At 37.6% G+C, this 17,353-nt stretch overlaps 1 protein-coding gene across 1 annotated transcript in view; it reads right to left on the bottom strand.

The window, feature by feature from the left end:
• LOC117899294 (putative transcription factor capicua) overlaps positions 1 to 14,051 on the bottom strand; it is a 47,253-nt gene extending 33,202 nt beyond the window's left edge. The window contains exon 1 of the mRNA XM_034809206.1: positions 13,548 to 14,051. The gene's annotated coding sequence lies outside the window, so the exon portion shown is untranslated. The remainder of the gene's footprint in view (positions 1 to 13,547) is intronic.
• Positions 14,052 to 17,353: the final 3,302 nt, after the last annotated feature.

Below are 17,353 nucleotides of genomic sequence, written 5' to 3'. Positions count from 1 at the left end.
ATTTTTTCAATTAATTTACACACTCTTCATCCCAAAGTCAAGGCAAATAGGCACAGAAACATTTATTTAATCTGTTAATTCTACACAATATTTTCAAGAATTATATTGCTGTATTCAATCTCTAAGCAAAGAGTATCCATAATGGTCATAATATTTACTGCATTTTTGCTAACGCGTTGTCGGTTCTTTGTTGCTGCTGATTTGTTAGTTTTTTGCTTCTTCGTTCATTTGTTTTTCTTTGATTTTTGCTTTATTTTTGTCTGGGCTTTTCGTGTGGTTCTTCTCTCGAAATAAGTTTCATTAATTAAAAATGAACAAAAACGTGTTGTACGTTGGCGTTTTCCTCTGCTTTTGCCTATAGATTGTGGACACGCACCCCCCTCCGACTACTACTACCACTACTCGTAGAAATACACACAAATATTTTATTGTATTTATTTATTTATTTATATAGTTATTATTTTTCTTTTCTTGTGGGGTTTTTATCAGGCGAAATGTCGTCAATAATTGAAGTAAGGCGATTTTTTATTTCTGAGGGAAGTCTCCCTCCTCCCACCTCTCTCCCTCGCGTCTCTGGGGAGCCTTGGGTTTAGATAAGAATAAGTGAGAGGTCTTGGGCCTCAAAAGGGTTCGATATAATTAATCACAAATGTTCGGTTCATATTTATTTATGTGGATTGTGAATAAATTTTGCAACATTCAAAGAACAATAAGAACAAAGAACTTTTTTTATAAATAAACTCAGCAATGCACATTTATTTATTTTATTTTATTGATAAATAATCGAGCATATTCCATGCAAGGTTTTTCTTTTATCTTTAGCAAATATTAATATTATTGGCATACATGCAAATAAATAAAATAAATTGCAATGAATGCAATTGCAAAATATGCACAAAGTCAATAGAAAACATTACAAAAAGGTGTTGAAATCCATTGGGGAATGTAGGTTATGGATGACATATAAAAACCCTTCAGCTGGATGAAAATCTTTCTTATATCTACTGAAAACATCTCATAAGATTTGGGTAATTTTTTTTCTTAAACAAATCTTGTCTCCCAGAGTTCTCTAGAACTCTCTACCCAATAAAAACAAAAAAACGATCAAAGAACTCGTTGAAAAACAGAAAACATTCATCTGCAATCCGTTTCGCATACAGTTTCAGTCTCCGAGTTTCAGCAGTTGTTGCAGGCACAAAACAAATCAATTTGGTAGCAGGCAAAGGCAAAAGCAGCAATAAATTCTCTGTGGAGAGAATACATATAAAAATTGCACATAAATGAATATTAAATGCAGACAGGAATTGGAATCGGAATCGTCTTCCCTATCTCCTTTGAGATGATTTGTTTGTGTGTGTGTCTGCCAATAAGGGAAACACCATTTTGCCTCCACATAAACCCCTATATACCCTACAATTACCCAGTGAAATACAAACGTATGCACATGTGTATATCGTACCATATATATTTTTCTCAACTCATTCGCATTTTCCTGTTTTTTTTACGTTTTTACGCGCGAGACGAAAAGAATTTTTACGCAAGCGACGAGGCACAGAGGCTGGTTCTGCAGAGGCCTCCTGCCACACACATCAGCCAGCAGCCAGCAGCCAGCATGTGGCATGTATCTAGATTCTAGATACTGGCCAGACAAGCCCCATCGCTTCGTTTCGGTTTTGGATTGGGTTTTGTTTTGGCTTGTGGATTGGATCTCTCGACGGACAGCGCGCGGCTAACGATGTGTGTCTCTGCCTCTTGTTTTCCTTTCATTCTCGTTCTCTCTTTTCTCTTGTTTTCTGTTCTCTTTGGTTTTTCCTTTATTCTCTCTTTTCACACTCGTTTTTTAAGCCAATTTTTCGCTGGTAACACTCGTACATACATATGTGTGTTTTTCCTTTTTTACGCGCATTTGTTTACTATAATAGAAACACAACAAACTTCAAGATACAAAAGACTACACACACAAATGCACCCATGGAGAGATGCAGATGGATACATCTGTAGACACACATGTGTGTCCGCTACTGTATCTGTGTCTTTCGTTGGCCATTAAAGCTTGAATAATAAAAAATAAAAAAAGGAAAGAAAAAACAAATAAACAACAACCGAGAGCAAGAAATATTATTTTTCAAACGCAAGACAGCTCTAGAAATGTGTAAAGAAAAAGTATCTAACAAATGCCACACTTGTTCTTCATTTATATTTCTTCTTTCACCCTCTCGCCATCTCTCTTCTTCGTTGCCTTCTTTTTGTTTTGGTATTTACTGAGGCTTTTACTTAAGTGAATTTCATGAGCATTACATAAACAGGTAACAGAAGAGTGTTGCTGTTGAAGGCCGCCACAGAGAAAGGAGGGTTCGAATGGGGAGTTACCTCTTTTTTTTACTAACAAATCATTCAATGATTTTTTATGCAGTGTTGTATTGATTTTAGAGCATTATCTTGAAGAATATTCAGCGGGAAACTATATAAAAAATTTGATATCTTAAGAGGAAAATATTTTTATGGTCCTTTTGTATGAAGAATCATTTTTAAAGAATTTAAAGTCTTATTTTTTTATAACTAATTTATCAGGGAATTTTTAAAATAATTTTAAATGACTTCAAAGATTGTTTTTTAGTCTAATTTTCCACTTTCCATGCATTGCATCTACCCAAACTCTACGCTTCAATGGGTATCAAAAGTACAGACCACAAAACTTAAAAGATAAACTGAGATACTCCCTCCTCTGTGGGTAGGGGACAGGGGAGGGAGGCTACCGTGCAACAACAAAAACAAGTATGAACCACAAAATACCACTAAAATCGAATTAAGAGGCAGAGCAAAAGGGCTGAGGGGAGAGGCACTTAGGTTTATTTGCTTTTTGAGTGGAAGCAGCGGGAAAGCTACCGAAGAAAGGGAGCCGGGGGTGGGAGGGGGGTCTCCTCTGTGGTGTGTAATTTGGTAGTTTACTCAAAAGTGTGCCTGCCACTCTCCCATGCGTGTGTGAGTGTGTTTGGATTATTTACCTTACAATTTAACAGGTAGCCAGCCGCACAGCCGCCCCAGCACACAAAAGCAATCGTATGTGAGAGGTAGAGGTCTGGCGAAGAGGCAGTGGCATCCCGGGGGGGAAGCAAATGGAACATATACCATAAGGTGGAAAGTCTACTTGAAGAAAGCAAAACCATAAATGTAATTGTAGTTTGTTTAAAATAAAAATGAAATGTTAATCAAACTAATGGAGGGAAACGATCAATTTTGGAATAAAAACAGAATAAAAACTTTATATACATTTTTTATAGATTATTTTCTAGAAAAGCTCAAAATAATTAATGTCATTTAGATCTTTGTAAAATAAAAATAGAACCCTAAATTTCTATATTTATCATGCACACTTTAAAACTTATTCCTTCCATTTAGTACTATAAATTTCTCCCTATTTCTATCCATAACTTATTTTCAAGAGAATGACATGAATTTGTCTTGATATTAAGTAATTTATTGCTTGATTTATGGGCTAATTGATTGATGAAGTTTCCTTGTGAGTGGTTAAGGATTGATGGCAAACGATAACTTTTATAATGCCCATCGAATCCAGCCAGCCATTGCACCTGCTACCACTTACGATTATAATTTTTGGAAAGATTAATGGAAATCAGCAGGCGTCAGATCGTAAACAAATTAATGGGAATTCGGGCATGGGTAGAATGATTTTTGGCTATTTAGAAATGAAAACTAAACTAAGGCAACTGCGGAATGTAGAAATAACCATAAAACAAAACACTTGAAACTCCAAAGGCGGGAGGGGTCTTCTCTATTAAAATAACATTTAAATTGAAAATGGAAAACCGGCCGTTAAATTAGGTTTTATGGTTTATACAACTCCCTAGATGATTTAGGAATGTGTAAAGTGATTTTCTCTATAAAATGGAATCATAAAAATCAATCGAGAATCATGGAAGATTATCTAAGAAGTGTAAGAAATAGAAGCTAGTTTTTTTAGAACTCTATGCCGCATTACTTTAGCTCTATGTTTATTTTTGCATAATGCAAAAAATATTAATAATGACATATCCATTATATCTACGTTCAAGCTGGGGCACAAGCGTGTATGGACAACCCGAACATTTGACAGCTAAACAACTCATTAATGAATAGCAGCACAAGCAATAGCTATAGCTACACTTTTAAGCTTATTACGGAACAACAAACAGCCCGGCATCGAACAAATATATATACAGACATATATTCTCGTTATATGTGGGGTAGATATAGTGGTAGGTAGATTCCGTACAACACACAATCCATGAGTGTGTATAGCACTTGAAATGGCAAATGAATGACATGACTCTGCGTACAACTAAACGAACGATTGACTAACCGACTGACTGAATGACTGACTGACTGACTGAGCAACCAATCAGCCAACGAACGAACAGCGGCAACTGAACAACCGACCGCCAGACGAGTTAAGATTAATCAGAAAGACCCCCAACCCCCATAAATATAAGTATACGAGTGCACATACATATGTATGTATGTATGTATGTATATGTATATATATTGGCGTGAGTGACAAAACTATTGTGTTTTTTTGCACTGAACATGTTATAGAAATATTTAGTTAAATTGGAAGGAAATGGTGTCGCCAAAAAGGGAACACTTTGGGGGCATTGATCGGTACAATTCCAGGCAATTGTAATAGGTTTTTGCAACTGTGAAGATTTAAGAAACTATAAATATGGATGACTTTTGGCATTGATAAGTATCTTCACTCTGTTATAGGCCACTTAAAGACAAATTTCACTGTTCATGTTAGTCGATTTAGATTAAAATTAAGAGCTGTTACTTGATTCTTCTACAAGAATATTCGATAGTCATACGAAACGATAAATAAACTGCTATAACTGTACCATTTCGTTTACTTTACTCTCCCGAAACGCACTGTACCTACCACACACACATGAGTTATATATATTTTTATAATTCTTTTGAATAGTGCATAAAGAGTGAGCGAGATATGGGGGTAAAAAGAGTGCGACACAATAAACGATGGTTTAAATGCCATATCAGCATTGGAAACAGAAAGAAAAGTTAAATGCTGAATACAAATTACAACACCCCACCACTACCCCCCAGATATTAGTATTGAATATTTTGTACTATATGGAGATAAATAACAGCCGATTCCCAAGCACCCAAATACAAAAAAAAGAACATGAAAAGAGAAAATAAGAGAGAGAGAGAGAGAGAAAGAACTACTCGTACGACAGTAACAAATACACAAATTTGTTGTCAACAAGTTTACGGCGTAAACCGAAACATACACTCGCTCCCTCCTCCACGTACTCCACCTTCTATTCCTTCCCGCTCTCCGTTTCAGCCATAATTCTTCTTTTCTTTTTGCCTTTTTGGCATATCTTAATTTCGAGTTTAGTTTTTCGTTACGTTTTGCTTTGTTTCGCGATTTTTGCCGTTGATATTTTATTTATTGTATTTGTTGTGACGTGCCGTGAGTGGTAACTATATAGATTAACTGATACATACCCCGCCACAAACCACCCGCAATGCCCACTCGAAAAACGTGAAGAACAGAGCATTTATGCGGTGGATAGCACGCACGCGGTCTCAGACCTCAAGGAAACTGCTTAAAAATGTTAAATTTTAACGTGCGAAAAAAAACTGTTGATCGTTGAAACAATTAACCATTTAAAATTAAATCATGAGCACCCCTTGAGTTGGTAATGGTAGAGGTCTTGAAAGCGTCGTATTTCTGGTAAATAATTAAGCAAAAAAAGTAGGAAAATCAAAGCAAAGTACCAAAAAACCGTTGCTTAACATATAAACCAGTCTATAATTTAAAAGTAAATAACACATTTTAGTGTGTAAGAAACAATGGAAATTCAACGGAATAGATGTGGCGATTTTTTAGCTCTTATGTTAAGGCGATTAAGAGCTCACTTCCTGGCACTTTTCTCTGTTGAATGATGAATCTTTCGACTATATCTAGTTCTTGGAACTTCAAGGCAGACTTGTGGCATGAATGAGTGATATATAGTCGTAGTCTGGGGCATGATTATAAGGAACTAATTTAAGCAAAAGTGATTAAGCATCCACTCTTCAGAAATGAAACAAATAATGAAAAGAAAAAAGAGCATTCTAGGAATTAAAAGTGTGATAAGATGTGCAATTTATTTCTCTGGCATTATGGCATTCTACAGATCTCAAAACAAATATCTTTCCACAGCCAGAGCTACAGAATGTTTTTTCAAAAGTAAAAACGCAAACACACAACACAACAACAAAAATGGTAATAAATTTGATAGCAAAATTGCCTTTTCATTCATTTCTCGGGCAAAGCAAAAAACCCAGATAAAATTTGTTAACATACATATATGTACATATGTATGTATATGTATAGCGTGTATATGTACATCTGTAGATATTTTTTGTATCTATGTGTAGTTTTTCATTAAGAATGAATTCATCATTTGACTGTTTGTCAGTCGGTTTGTAAATTTGTTTGCTTAGTCGGAGAGGGAGAGAGAGTACGAGCCTGTCCATGTATCTGTATCTTTATACAAATGTGCACATTTGTATCTGTAGCTGTATCAATGATGCATTACTTTTAGATATTTTGTATCGAGACAGAGAGAGAGAGAAAACAAACAAACAATTTCCGTAGAAATAAATCACAAAACGAAAAGAGAAATAATAACACGAAATGGGCATACAAATGTATCTCTGATGTGTATGTATCTTTGGCCATACAATGCCTATGGCCTATGGCCATCGATGGATACATGCTTTAACAGGAAACTTCAACATCTAAACTCCATGTAGAAATGTATATAAATCTATCAAATCTGTGGAAAAGCTGTCTATTATCCTTCTTTAACTGGAAATCTTGTCAAGTTGTGTTTCTAAACAAAGGTTTTATTCTTTTTATTACCAGATTTTTAGTTTATAACTTTTTTATTCCATTTGTTTTAATAAATAATTAAATTATTATTTTTTACATTTTTAACTAAAAAATATATATTATTTAAATTAACGGCATAAGTAAGATATATTAATACCTCTATGATAATCGAAGAAACTTTCCCCTAAGCGAAAGGCTAAACACGTATGCATGTACATTTAGGAAACCTCAGAGCCGCACCCTTTCCGCCGATTCTATATTTTTACCCGCAATATCTATCTGAGTATAAAAATTATTGACTGAATAAAAACTGATACGACTGATACAACCATTTCGATTCCGTTGCCATTCCAAGGCGCGTCTCTAGGGGCAAAATGTTTGACCAAATGACAAACTGACAAAGTGAGTGATGAGAATCAATAAAAACGTTCTCATTCCATACAAAAAAAAACACATACAAACATTTATATATATTCTATATAGAGTGAACACTGCCTTATCATTATTGAAATACGAAAAAAATTTAAATTACATATTGACTTATCAGCGTTTGTCGGGCAGGGCATCTGTATTGGCTGTTACTTTTTTTATTATTTAATTTGCCTTTTGCTTTTTTCACCTCTTCATGTGGCTTTTATATAGTACATATATATATAATACCCGATAAGTATTGCCCCCGATGTTTACCTCGTCAACAATTTTTGCATTTTCTTTATAGAAATTTGATTAATATTCAACTTTAATCAAAATCTACTACATCTGAAACTATCTGACTGTCTGGCTTTATGGGCTTTCAGGTTTAAAGATCAGCAAAGCAAACCTTATCAATGTTTGTTTCGCTGTGTCGAGGAAATACTCGTAGTAAGAGGCCCCCAAACAATATCTGGTTTAATCTTGATTCCTCGATTCTACCGGTTCCCCAAGATACACAGAGAGACATAGAGAGAGACAGTCTGGGGTAGGAACGGTAGCAGCAGGCAACCATTTAAAGCGGTACACCCAAAAATATTTATTTATTTTTTTCCGGTTTGTTTGTGGTTTTTATTACAGCATAGATTTTGGGTAACAGGTTTTTAAAAAAAATCGCCCAAAAAAATACCATAATTTATGGCAAACATTTGCCGGCATATTGGAACGTGTTTTTTCTTTATAATAAAGGATAAGATATCCCATAGAATTTCCATAGAAATTGAAAGCTAGTTATCGTTCCGTCTATCGATGGGATGGAAATGAGTAATATCTGGTATTGCTAATGAGACCGACCGCAAAGCTTACTCATCGGACGAATGGGAGGAGAATGGAGCGGTAGGTGGAGTTCACACAAAAGGAGACAAACCAGTTCATAGTCTCACCTCTCATTCCTGATATTATTATCATTCTAATATGAAACATTTCAACATTAGATAGAACAAAGAAAGAGAAACAAAAAAAAAGAAGTTTTAAAGCTCATATTTGAGAGAGTTTTCGAAAGACAACTTCTTGTTTCCTTCTTGAATATTCCGGTTCTTCAGGGGCCACAGAATCTCAGAGAGAGAGAGACCAAGAGAGACCCCAAGAGAGACCGACCCCGAGCAGACGTAATTAATGATCCCGAAAAACGTTGACGACGGGGCCAGCAGGCAGGCAGCAGAAGCAGCAGCAGCCAACAAACCCCATGAAAGGGGCAAAACGCATGTTTTTTTGGACCTTTTTTATTTGGTCGATGGCCGATACCAAAAAAATCAGTGGAACACAGGTGCGGATTAAGGTCAGGCTTCAGAGAGACTTTGTCTGATTTTGAGGCAAATCAATTTGGGATTTTTGAAATTGTTAAATGAAATGGAAATTTGTGCGTCAGAGATTTACTTTTCTTTTGGGGTAAAGAAGGAAGAGAGACGTAACCATAATTTAAACACAAATTATGAGAGATTACTGTAGTAAAAGAGGAACCAGATGAGGGAATTCATTGTGCCAAGCCCCTTGAATAATTCATATAAGAACGAGTATTCTGTGAAGCAAAATCTTTCCGAAAGATGGATACAAATGTTGATTCACTTTGGTGGGGTTTCATTTCTGATTCATGGGGGGAATTTACAATATTTTAACATAAATACACTGATCCAGCACTGTTATACTCCAACTCCAGCCAGAAATATCTTTACAGACTCCGCGCCACACACAAATGTGGTTGTGGATGGTGGGGACTGGTGGGGGATGCCCATATAAGAAGTTGTAGTACAACTCCAATGTTTATAGTATTTGTAGAATGCCGAGGGGCGAGTCTGCACGACAGCAAGGCGTACTACAAGATACCAGATACAAGAGCCAGCCAGCCAGCCAGCCAGCCAGCAGCAGCAACAAAAAACTAACGCAACTTGGAAGAAACCGGTTCGCAGTTTGGTTTCCAGGCGCGCAGGCAGCACACATATTCTGGCCCACGACTGTGTGTGTGCTGGTGTATTCTGGGCCACGACTGTGTGGCGTGTGTGCAACGCGCCTGTTTGTGTTGGTAAATCAAACAAGAAGACGAAGGCACAACAAATGAGCTGCTGCTACAAAAGAGAGACGCTGAAGAAGGAGAGCGAGCACGAGAGAGAGAGAGAGAGAGAGGAAGACCTAACAACAACAGTGAAGCTGCTCTCCAAAACAGAGAGGAGCAAACGGAGCACAACAGAGAGAACACACGTTATTCTCAGGTGGGATTAAATAAAAGGTACTGCTAGTCAAGCTCATCGGCTGTTGTGGTCTAGGACTGCCTAACCGTATCTGTAATATGCCCTGCCTGTGCAGTGAGAAAGAGAGCAAAACAGCTACGTGAGGACCAAAAGCTGAGGGCAAAAGAGAGAACTACAAAAGACCTTCGAGCCACATCCACACACACACACAGCTACAACTTTTGGTTGCCTTTGCCTCCTTCTTTCTTGCTTTTCATATTCTTGAACTTCAAAATAGTACAACAAAAACACAACATAAACCGTATCCACAGCCTGCAGACTTGAAGAATACCCTTTTTAGTGACCCTTTATAGCAGATGGATCCTTTTTGTGAGTATTTCTCCATGGGAATTCCTCTCATCTCTTGATGAGACCACATTAGCTGACATCTTATTGGAATTCCATAAAAAACCCTACTAAAAACGACCCTTGGTTACATGTTACCCTGCAGCACAACCTACTCGCATACCCTACAACCAGTGGGCACAAAAAAAAGAAGAAACAAACACCAGCAGGGCAATGTTGTTGGCGGCGGCGGCAGTCAAGCTGTCAGACAGCTACTGGTGTTAAACCCCGTAGTACATAGTAGTGAAAAAAAGGCAGCAAAAACAACAACAATTACTACTACTCCACGCACACTCACCCATACAGATATGTATTTTATATATGTGTATACTACGCTGCGTATCCGCCATGTCTGGGCTCTGGGCTCCAGGGCTCCACGGCGCTCGGCTTGCTTGCTGCCATCGTCTTATCGAATGTTTTTTCTTCCTCTTGTATTTCAGCGTATTTCTTCTTGCGCTTTTGCTTCTGCTGCCGCTTCTCTTCAATCACACATTTGCAGCTAATGCTCATTGCCTCCGATCATCATCATCATTATCACCATCGTCTGCTGGTAAATTCAACGCGAAATGATATTCCATTGCATTGGCCATTGTACACTATCAAATTTCAATGGCAATCGACAAAAAACTCCAATGATTTCTAATGCCCTCAGCGGGATTTAATCAGAATTAATAATTACCGCCCAATCCCCAGAAAAACCTTCATATTTCGCACAAGATAATGCCCCAAAATCAGTGAACATAAAGAAATACATTGGGAAACCTTACCAGAAAGCATTGAACCTTTGAGGTTCCTTTTTGTTAAGCTTTTGCTGCCTTTTAATTACGTTTTTTGATGCTTCTATAATTTTGTTTGATGACTAAAGACTTAAATCACAAGTTATCTAATGTATTCCTTATACACATCTATAAACCAGCCATCTATCTGTACACCATTCTATGGATCTCCATTCCTGCCAGCTGCTTATTTGCTTTTGCTTCGCTCAACTCTTCGCTTGGGCTTCATATTCTTTGTAGTCACTGTGTAAGAGGGCTCCGCAAACAACAAAAAACAACCTAAAGACCATCCATTACAAATGCTTTTCTTTTCATTTTCATGTTTATATTTCGATCTAGGGGCTCTGCTCTGGCTTTCTGCTTTTAATGCTCTCTACATGATCTTGTTTTTTGTGTGTTCTGGGGATTTAGGCAATTCCAACTTTTTGATGGATTGTTATTGAAGTTTTTTTTTTTGGGCTGGCTGTTTGTTATTTTCTGGCAGCTTTTGTGGCTTATTTCAACTTTTTAATGGTTTTTCTTCTGCCCCGAACAAAAGATCTAGAGACACAGATACAACGTTACAGCCTGTAAGATTTGTACAAAAAAAGATGATTTGTTCAAGGTTCTTACATGATGATTTTTTGGGAATTATGCTCTGAGGGCAGGAACTGGAGTTAATGACAACATTCAATGGAAATGTACAAGGTTACAAAAGGGTTATGGGCCTATATGGGTTGCTTCCTCATTAACCTCGTTCGTTTTATGACTGTATTCATCGCTTAAGCCATACATTTTCTCTCAGTGCATTGGCCTAATTGAGAAACTAGCTTCAATACCAAAATTGGCTCATTGTCCTGGCCATAAAAGGCACGCACCACACATACTCGTAAAAATCATAGAAGAAAAAACGTGCCGTGCCGTGCCTCGCGTATAATGAAGTTAATAATAAAAATGAAGGAAAAATAAAATAGCAAGAGCAACGGCAACAACATTTTGCCGCTAACGATAAACCAAATTTGTACAAATAAAATAAATTAATAAACAATCAACGTGCGAGCTTTTTTCCATTACCATTGCTTTGCTTTTTTTTTCTTTATTTTTTCCATCCATAACGGGCGAGCATTCGCCATACGACATCATCATAGGCCATAGGAGCTATAGAGCTATAGAGCTTAGGTATTTGTATGGGCGAAAGGGCGTTAAGGGGGGACTTGGTTTATTCATAGAACTGTTCCATTCTCCCGTTCTATTCTGTGCTATGCTGTAATTACCAACAACCGAGAATATTCTTGCCATTGTTAATTTATAACTATAGAAAACCGCAAAAAATACACTCTGACACACCAACTCGCATGATGATGGAATGACAATAAAATGGTTGAAAATATACCTATAATTACATATATTAACAAGTGGCAACGTTATAGTTCAGCTATTATATTGTATACTTTGCCTGAGAGTTTGATTTAGCAACAGCTGCAACAACAAATACATATTTCCAAGAAAGATTCATCCAATTACACTCCCTTCTAAAAAATTGCCCAGAAGTATCCAGAATGCTTAGACTCTGCTACGTTTGCTTTAGAAAAATATACCCCAATGCAAGTAGTCTACAATTACAGGGTATACAAAACACACCTTACTTAAGCACATGCAAAAACTAAAAGCAGAGGCGAAGAAAACGTCGTCAAGAACTCTACATTACTCGTATAAATGTCAATTGAGCACGCGTTCTTGTTGCTTTACCCATAAATGGAAGCTCTATATAAATATGGTAGGTTTGATGTATGTATGTACATACATACATAAACACACACATATGTACATATGTACATATTAAGCATTTCCACATTTCTAGTTTACTTCTAGTGTTGTTGCCAAGTGCGTTTTTAGTAATTTGCTGATAATTATCAACAAAACAAATGCGCCCTCCACGCACATTCAAATGTAAATCAGAGTGTGTGTGAGAGAGAGAGAGAGAGTGAGCAGGGGGAGAGCGAAAAATTGGGGCCGGGCAGCAGAAGCAGAAGCAAACGCAATGCAGCCGCTCGACTCGTGTGCGATGCAGTTGGCAGCGCTAATTACACAAGTGTATGTATGCCTGCATGTGTGTGTGCGAGAGAGAAATGTGCATGTGTGTGGCAGGGGAGAATGGGAGTTAATGGGGGAGTTTGGTCGGCAACAGTGGCTTACAATGCAGGCAGGGCAGGGCAGGCAGGGGCACAGTGGGACACGCAGGCAAGGCACACAAACTCGAAATACAACAAAAGAACGACAAATTCACTGTTTAAAAAAAAATTTCAGTAGCTGCTAGAATTTGAATTTGAATTTCAGCTTTTTTTTTGCAATTTAACATATCAATGATAAAGAATGCACACGCACGCACACACTTGAATTTTTTAAGGCCCATTGTTTAACTTTAGTTTTTGTATTCCCCTCTTTTTTTCCAGCTTTTTATGAACAATATGATGTGCAAATTATCCAACAAAATAGTATTGTTCCTAAAAGTTTTATGTAAATATAGTAGCAAAGAGAAAGAGAGAGAAAACCATCGCAAAAGAGAGACGGAGCGAGAGAGAGAAAAAGCAAAACAAGAAAGGAGCGAGAAAAAAACAATAGCATGCTCTCAGCTTTGGTCACACTAAAACGCACAGAGAGAGAGAGAGAGAGGGGGAGAGCAGCGCATGCATTGGTATGTGTGACTGTTGTGAATGGAAGACCGCTTGCCAACAACGTAAAAGAGCAAGTGTACGAGGGAGGGGGTGGGCAGAGTCAGGGGAGGGGGCAGGAGGCGAGCACAAAATGAAATAAGAAATTTTCCAATTGGCAAGCAAGAATTTTAGCGCTTACCGTTTTTACTTATTGACGTAGGCGTCCCACCGTCTCCTGGGTGTCTTTGTGTGTGTGTTGGTTGGTTGGTTGATGTGTGTGCGTGTTTTTTGTCACTCGTTTTCTTTTCTCTGGCTCTTTCCTTCTATGTATTTTCCCGTGCTCTTTCTGCTGGCGTTGTTTTTGTTATGCAAAAGGCATAGACTATTTTTATTTTTGTTATTATATACACGATAAAATCACAAGCACTTTTCACAAATTATTTAACTCTCTCTAAAAGCCGCTGCTCCTGCTGGTGCACATGCAATAGAAATTTAAGTATGTATATACATTAGCTATTTGGTGGATTTACAACTTTTTTTTGTGGCAGGCAGGCCTTTGGGTCGCGTAAAACGGGGGGCACACAAAACACCAATGCGGACGCAGCGACGACCGCGTAGCAAGCATGAAACAACGAAACGAACCGACCGAAAAAACACTTTGCCGTGAAAAATTTTCATTCATTGAGGAAAATTGAAATGAGCGAGCTGGAGAGCGCATGTGACTCTCTCTCTATCTCTCGCAGTGCGTGACTCTCTCAAATAGTGTTGCCAACTCGCTAGGATAAAGGCACAGATTCCAAAAAGTTTCAGAATATAGTTGTATGTTTTGCAATACTCTTGCAGTTTTTTTGAATAAATGGAGCCGATTTTTTTTTAATTTTAAGAAATTTCTAGTCAAATTGTTTTTGGCAGGTTGGCAACACTAGCGCGAGCTCCACTTCGTTTCTGCGTGCTCGCATATATGTATGTTTGTGTGTGTGTGTTGTTTCAGCTCTCTCTGCCTCTTTCTTGCTCTCTTTCTCTCTCGTTCCTCACACGCGCCTTGGGATTATTTTGTTGTTTCCTTCTTTAATTCAATATTTAACCAATATTTAGTTAGTATATTCGCACTACACTTAATTAACCGTGAGTGTTTGATGCCCCTACACTGGGACCCACACCTTGTTTACTTGTTTTCACACACTCACACACGCACGAACATGCTCTGCACTTGTGTTTTGGGTATTATTGTTGCTTTTGCCAGGGCGAATTTTTGTGTGTTTGCTACCCATTGAAAAGCGCTCAATTTATACAGGGTACCGGTGCACTCGGAACGTTCTGGCACTTGATTTCGTACAAAACTTACAGCAAAACAAAAAGTTCAAGCCGCTCTCAAATGTATAGTTCACTGTTAATATTTTGTTTTGTTTTCCATGGACTTTTAACGGAATTTTCTTAGCTTCGGGAAAAAATTTTAAACTATTTTATTTTCGCGGCGACCCAATTATTTTCCATTCTTCCCAGATCCCAGTTACATTTAAAATTATTTTAAAATACTTTTACGAAAGTTTTTAGTTTAAAAGCTTGTCGAGACTCCCATTGTGAATTGAATTTTGATTTGTTATTGTGAATTGTCAACAGTGTGACCGCGGAGTTATCAATAAAATATAGCGACAGACCCTCGGAAATATACCAAAATATACCCTTGCATTGTCAAAATATACTGTAAATATACCGTGAATCTCAAATTATTTGCCTCGATTTTGATGTTCTATTTGATATTACTAGCTAGTTAGGAGTCTCCGCGCTAAAACTATAATTTTATCTGAATTGTCAATCAATTCTCCACAAGAGTGGCTACTTTTCACGACTTCCTTTTGTTTGAATGTTTCCAAATTAAGTTTAAAACTAAAAAGGTCAACGAACAAAAATAGCATAAAACGTTACGTGAGTGGGAACGGAATGAAACGTCGTTTAACATTTTATTTCTTGTCAACAGATAGGTATAGCAACCAAATGTTTAATTCGTAGGCTTTTATTTTTGATTAAACGGTCAGCGAAATTCACTCCTTGTGGAAATTTTATTTTGCCAGTCGCTCTCCCGTACTCATTTTTGCGTTTCAAATATGAGCCAAGAATACCAAATACCAAACATACTTCTAATATACCATAATATACCTTTTGGGACCTACACAGTAACTACACATTTGCTACATATCAACTACATATGTTTAGGCAGTGGTATACAGGGTAAGTTTCGATCAACTTATGTTATAATTGTATCCAATTTGAGGATTTCTTTTTATTGTATTGAATACTAAATAGGACTCAAGCAAGTCAGACTTGTACTTTATTGCTACACAGCTGCTGCAAATCAACTACATATTTGTGTTAGAACTTCAACTCTGTTAACATATTTACCGCAATAACAGCACTTTTTGCTGGCGTTAACAGAGTAGTCTATGAACGCTAGGTGGCGCCATGGCTTGAGCGAAAAATTTGAATTTTTGTGTGAACCGTTCATTATTTCAATTGTCAGTGAGACTCTCAACGGAAGAAATAAAATTGAGAAGCTGCGCGCACTAATTGTTCATTTTGAATTGAAATCAAATTACGATTATGAATAAACACTTTCCCCATCTTCAAAACAATTCCCAGCTAAACCACATTCATAACCAGCTGCTTTCCACCCACTCCCTCTGCTCTGAGGAGCATCACACAAAAACTGCAAACATTCATCAAATTTGTGCTGGAACTTTAGGAATATGAAAACCGCGCTATGTGACCCCCGGTGCACCTGGTGCGGCAAAGCGACATAAATTACGCATACGTCGTGTTAGCCGTGGGAAAATATATAAATGTTACCACCTACCCCACACACACACACACACACACACACCACTCACAGAACAGAAGGCGGAAAAGAAGACCAACAATTTGTTGTACCTTCTGTTGCTGCTGCTATTATTGCCATAACTTTAGACTTTTATGAGCAGCCAGGACTCAAGGAAGAGTCCCCCCAAACCAACCAAACAACTGCTCCACTCTGCTCTGATCATCAACTTGCAACATTTTACACTCGAAAGTTTAATGAGGCGCAAAGTGCAAGTCGCGAAAATGAGTAAAAGGTCTCAAAGGTCTCTCCTTGTCGCCGTTGTATATTAGATCCAACTAATTAATCAATGGCTGGCATAAAGCATAAAAATATATCATAAAACTTATACAAATAACACAATAAAAGGCCGAGATTATAGGGCTGCATGTGTGTTTGTGGCATTTAAAATAATAATCATAATTTGCTACACCTGTCGTCAAGTTGTTATGTCCCCCCGCAACCCAGTGTGGTGGGTGCCGCATAAAAAGTAATTTGTAAAATTTCCACCTATAAAACATTTATAACAAAAAAGGCGGAGCGAGGGAGAGCCAAGCCAGCAAGTGTCAAACGAAGACACCTCTAGCATCCAAGCCCTTGCGCAACTTTCCCAGCCAACCCCCTCTCCGCTCCTGGACCAACACATTTTTCGCATTTAGTTTGTAATAAAAAAAAGCAAACATTAAAAAGGAATATTCACCGACATTAGGGCTGATTGTGGGTTAAAGGGGGGAAGTTACCGGAGGGGCAGGTTGTAGTTTTTCGTATGGGATAAATGCCTGGTAATTGTGATAGAGAACTTTTCTGCTTATTAGTTGGAATACTTTTATTTCGGTGTCATTATGAAAAAATAAAATCCAAGCGAGCGGATGTCCTGTCAGGGACCTAATTGAGGGCTCCAAATGGAAGTTCTTTGAACAAAAAAAGGGACTACAACTGTGTGTGGTGGAGTGTTGAAAAAATTGTCAACAATTAAATGTGAGCTGATAAAAATCAATTAATAAAAACAGACAAAAAACAGGGGAAAATGGTGATAAAATTTCTACGCAAGTTGAGTGCCTCATCAAAATGGTTTAACCAATTTGAAGTGTGTTTAATTTTAAATTAATTATGCCTGCAAGCGCAGCTTTTGCCACAGCGTGTTGCATGAACCA

The sequence above is a fragment of the Drosophila subobscura genome, chromosome O (assembly GCF_008121235.1).
Source record: "Drosophila subobscura isolate 14011-0131.10 chromosome O, UCBerk_Dsub_1.0, whole genome shotgun sequence".
Classification (NCBI taxonomy): domain Eukaryota; kingdom Metazoa; phylum Arthropoda; class Insecta; order Diptera; family Drosophilidae; genus Drosophila; species Drosophila subobscura.
The sequence above is the reverse complement of the archived record's forward strand: the minus strand, read 5'-3'. Positions and strand labels throughout refer to the sequence as shown.